This window comes from Babylonia areolata, chromosome 16 (genome assembly GCF_041734735.1).
Source record: "Babylonia areolata isolate BAREFJ2019XMU chromosome 16, ASM4173473v1, whole genome shotgun sequence".
Taxonomy (NCBI): Eukaryota; Metazoa; Mollusca; class Gastropoda; order Neogastropoda; family Buccinidae; genus Babylonia; species Babylonia areolata.
In genome coordinates this window covers 1,215,001-1,220,000 of record NC_134891.1, presented here as the reverse complement: position 1 = coordinate 1,220,000, position 5,000 = coordinate 1,215,001, and the positions used below count along the sequence as shown (strand labels likewise).

The 5,000-nt window shown below is 42.9% G+C and overlaps 1 protein-coding gene across 2 annotated transcripts in view; it reads right to left on the bottom strand.

The window, feature by feature from the left end:
* LOC143291060 (neuronal acetylcholine receptor subunit alpha-6-like) overlaps nt 1-5,000 on the bottom strand; it is a 106,377-nt gene that overhangs the window by 96,685 nt on the left and 4,692 nt on the right. The window lies entirely within an intron of this gene.

Here is a 5,000-nt window from a genome sequence, read left to right as displayed (position 1 = left end):
AGGTAGATATACCCGGGGTAAAAACCTAACAATCAGTGAACACCAGGTAGATAATAATACCCTGGGTAACACAATCAGTGAGCAACAGGTAGATATACCCTGGGTGACGTGGTCAGTGAGCAACAGGCAGATATATCTGGGGTAAAAACCTGACAATCAGTGAACACCAGGTAGATAATAATACCCTGGGTAACACAACCCGTGAGCAACAGGTAGATATACCCTGGGTGACACGGTCAGTGAGCAACAGGTAGATATATCTGGGGTAAAACCTGACAATCAGTGAACACCAGGTAGATAATAATACCCTGGGTAACACAACCCGTGAGCAACAGGTAGATATACCCTGGGTGACACGGTCAGTGAGCAACAGGTAGATATATCTGGGGTAAAACCTGACAATCAGTGAACACCAGGTAGATATACCCGGGGTATAAGCCTGACAATCAGTGAACACCAGGTAGATATACCCGGGGTATAAGCCTGACAATCAGTGAACACCAGGTAGATACACAAAGGGGTATAAGCCTGACAATCAGTGAACACCAGATAGATATACCCGGGGTATAAGCCTGACAATCAGTGAACACCAGATAGATATACCCGGGGTATAAGCCTGACAATCAGTGAACACCAGATAGATATACCCGGGGTATAAGCCTGACAATCAGTGAACACCAGATAGATATACCCGGGGTAAAACCTGACAATCAGTGAACACCAGATAGATATACACGGGGTATAAGCCTGACAATCAGTTAACACCGGGTAGATATACCCGGAGGAACTCAATCAGCGAACAACATGCAGATATACCCGGGTTAACGACTAGCAACAGGCAGTGTGTACGGTACACAGCAGTGGGCACATTTGTTTGAAACTTCTTTTTTTAACACACGAAGCCAGACAAATTACACAAGCTGATATTCAAAATATTGTTACAAGAAAAAGAAAACCAACGCTATGCCCCGAAAAAAAAAACCCAAACCCCAAAAAGAATCAACACACAAACAATGAGCAAAAACATATTCTTGCTAAGAGCTGCCATTGGTCGGAATCTTTCACACAATAATATAACGACGCGGGTGCTTTTTCAAGAACTGATTTCATTTGATATAACCAGAGCTGCTGTGTGCTGTGTCTGTTCTGTTCTGACTGAGCGTGTATGGGCTCTGTGGGGAGGGCAGCATCTCGAAATAACCATCCATCCATTGCAGTCCGCCCAGACATGTTTCACTGGAGTGATGAGAGGTAAATCCCATAGCTTGAAGGCTCGCTATCTTTCTTCCCAGCAGGAGTTGTGAAATAATCACGTTTTTGTGGGCAACTTTCCCTCCCTACCCCCCCCCCCCCCCCCAGGTCCCCCCCTCTCTCTCTCCCTCTCTTTCTTCTTGCCCTCTTTCTCCTCACTCCCCCCCCCTCTCTCTATCTTTTTCTATGTCTCGGTATCTCTCCCTCTCTCTCTCCCCTGTCTCTCTCTCTGTCTGTCTGTCTCTCTTCTTTTGATCGCTTTCTCCCTGTCTCTATCTACTCCCTCCTCCTCTCTCTCCATGTCTCTCTCTCTCTCTCTTTCTCTATGTCTCGGTATCTCTCCCTCTCTCTCTCTCTCTCTTCTTTTGATCGCTTTCTCCCTCTCTCTCTCTCTCTCTCTCTCTCTCCTTTTGATCGCTTTCTCCCCCTCTCTCTCTCTTCTTTTGATCGCTTTCTCCCTCTCTCTCTCTCTCTACTCCCCCCTCATCTCTCCATGTCTCTCTTTCTCTCTCTTTCTCTATGTCTCGGTATCTCTCCCTCTCTCTCTCTCTCTCTCTCTCTCTCTCTTCTTTTGATCGCTTTCCCCCTCTCTCTCTCTCTACTCCCCCCTCATCTCTCCATGTCTCTCTTTCTCTCTTTCTCTATGTCTCGGTATCTCTCCCTCTCTCTCCCCCTCTACTCTCTCTCTGTCTCTCTGCATCTCTCACTCACTCCTCCCTCACTCTCTTTATCCTCTCTCTCTCTCTCTTTCCCTCCCTCTCTCTTTCTTATTTCCACTCTCCCTCCCTTTCTACCTCTCTCTCCCCCCTCTCTCTCCTCTCTCTCCCTTCTCTCTCCATCTCTCTCTCTACCCTCCCCTCTCTCTCCCTGCCACTCTCTCTCTCTTCTTTTCCCCACTCCTTTCTCTCTCTCCCCTCCCCCCTCTCTCTCTCCATCTCTCTCTACCCTCCCCTCTCTCTCTCCCTGCCACTCTCTCTCTCTTCTCTCACCACCCCTTTCTCTCTCTCCCCTCCCCCCCCCCCTCTCTCTCTCCATAGACAAAAAGGAAGGGTTATATTTGAATGGTCAATTTCGACATTGTATTTTTATGATGTGTTCGTATTGATATGACGTGTTTCGGTTTTACATGCTTACAAAATCATTATCTGTTTTATATGCACCTTGTTATGTGTTCGTATTGATATGATGTGTATCGATGTCACATGCTTAAATAATCATTATACCGATTATATGTACTTTGTTTCCTGAGTACTGTTCAAACCTTGGAGACGAACGACTGGGGGAAAAAGGCACAGTACCCGCCTGCCACATGGACTTTTTCAAAGTACCAAAGTGCCGCTTATCCCTTAGTAGTTTAGTTTACTTTGATTGTGTTTTTCCTTTCTGTTCCAGTTGATTTGTTTTGCACCATTTTTTGTTCTGATTTGTACCTACTATGTCACTAGAGCTTTGCAGCTAATGACATTAAACATTTCAGTGTTCAGTGTTCAGCGTTCGGTCCCTTCCCCTCTGTCTCTCTGCCACTCTCTCTCACTTCTCCCCACCCCCACCCCCACCCCTTTCTCTCTCTCTCTCTCTCTCAACGAAATAACAGGTGTTCTTTTTGTAGATTTTGCAAAGGCATTTGATGTTATTGATCACACTCTTCTTATCAGAAAACTAAAAGCATATCGGTTATCTCACAATACTTTAAAGCTAATGTCTTCGTTTTTGTCTTACAGAAAGCAGATGGTTTCAGTTGATAGAGTCAAATCTCAGCTTTTACCCATAAGTTACGGTGTTCCCCAAGGTTCTGTTCTAGGACCTATTTTATTTTCAATTTACATTAACGATTTACCCCTCTTTATTGAACCACCTTGTGAGTTATTTGCAGATGACACAACGATACACACTAAGCATCATAGAATAGAAAGAGTATCATCATCCTTGCAACAAAGTATTAATGATATAGTAACATGGTCTGAACTTAATCATATGTGCTTACACCCGCAAAAGACGAAATACATTGTCATTACCACAAGGCAAAAGCGCCAAAACCTACTGCCCACTCGTTCTCCATTGTATATCAATGGCGTAATGATTGAGGAAGTCAGTCATCACAAAGTACTTGGTCTTATTATTGACAATAGCCTGTCATGGTCTCAACATGTTATGATGACTTGTAAAACTTTATCCAAAAAGATTCATCAACTTTCTAGAATCAAGCATTTCTTGAACAAACATTGCCGTAAATTATTTTTCCATGCTTATATCGAACCACATGTAAATTATGCCTCAACAATATGGGATTCTGCCAGTGAAAATGTTTTAAAACAACTCATGAGTCTGCACAGAAGAGCCTTAAAGCTGATACATCTGAAATCTTCGTCATTAACTGTTTCTGATTACAAAGATTTAGATATTCTGCCATTTAAATGGAAACTCATTCATAATAAGGCGCTTTTCATGTTTAAGATCATGTCTGGTTTTGCTCCTCCATATCTAAAACAGCGATTCCTTACAAGTACTATACGTAACAATGTAATGTTCATACAAGTATCACTGTGTTTAAGAAAAGGTATCATGAATACCTGATGGAAAATTTTGCAAATTCTGTTTAGTATACCATATTATGTTATGTCATATGATATTACTGTATTTCGCCACATGTCTCACTCTATCTCTTTATCTCTTCCTCTCTACAAATACTATCTCATCTCCTGTCGCTTCCCCTCTCTCTATCTCTCTCCCTCGCTCCGCATTTTATAAATTGCGTGTTGTTTCTTATAAATATGATGCTTATTACTGTTGTTTCTTTTCTCGTTTTTCTATGAATTTGTTAACGTTTACTCATTTTTGGGGGTCTTCTTCATACCTTTTCTTTAGACATTTTTTCCCTTTCGAGGGCTGGAGAAAGCAATTGTTTGCTTACTCTAATGCTATCGGAAATAAGATTCATTCATTCATTCATTGTCATTCATTTATTCCTTCCTTCCTTCCTTCATTCATTCATCCTCTATCTCCCTCTCTCACTCACTCACTCTATCTCTCTCATTACCATATTCATATACATTATTGTCATTAATGCAGGTATCATGATTATGTACTTGTAAATGCTACTGTGCAATTGAGTGTATTTGAATTTCATGTATTTTTTTCTATAACCTTTTGTTATCTTGTGAACATTTTGATTTCATTTCTTTTTGCCCTGAGGGCTGGATGTAAAAAAACATATACATGCTTATTCCACTTCCCTCATTAAAAAGATTCGTTCGTTCGTCTCTCTCTCTCTCTCTCTCTCTCTCTCTCTCTCTCTCTCTCTCTCTCTCTCCCCTCACCCAAACGACACCCAGCCATCTGGCGTGGCCAGAACTGTCAGCAATAATGATGAAACAGGAGATAACGTGAACGCCTACCTACAGGTAAACCACCAAGTGCTCCGCTTTCAACCACACACCAAGCTATTTGTTTCCTCGGGAAATAAAATCTCAAATTGAAAAGGCACACTTTTCCAATGGAGTACACACACACACACACACACACACACACACACACACACACACACACACACACACACACACACACACACACACACACACACACCCTTTCTTGTTCCGTTCAAGTCGGAACATAACCTCGCGTGCAGACAGGCTTTACGACAAACGAAAAGGAACGATTGAGTGGGGAGAGAGGGGGAGAGAGAGAGGGGGGGAGAGAGGGGAGGGAGGGGTGGGGAGAGAGAGAGGGGAGAGAGAGGGGAGAGATGGAGA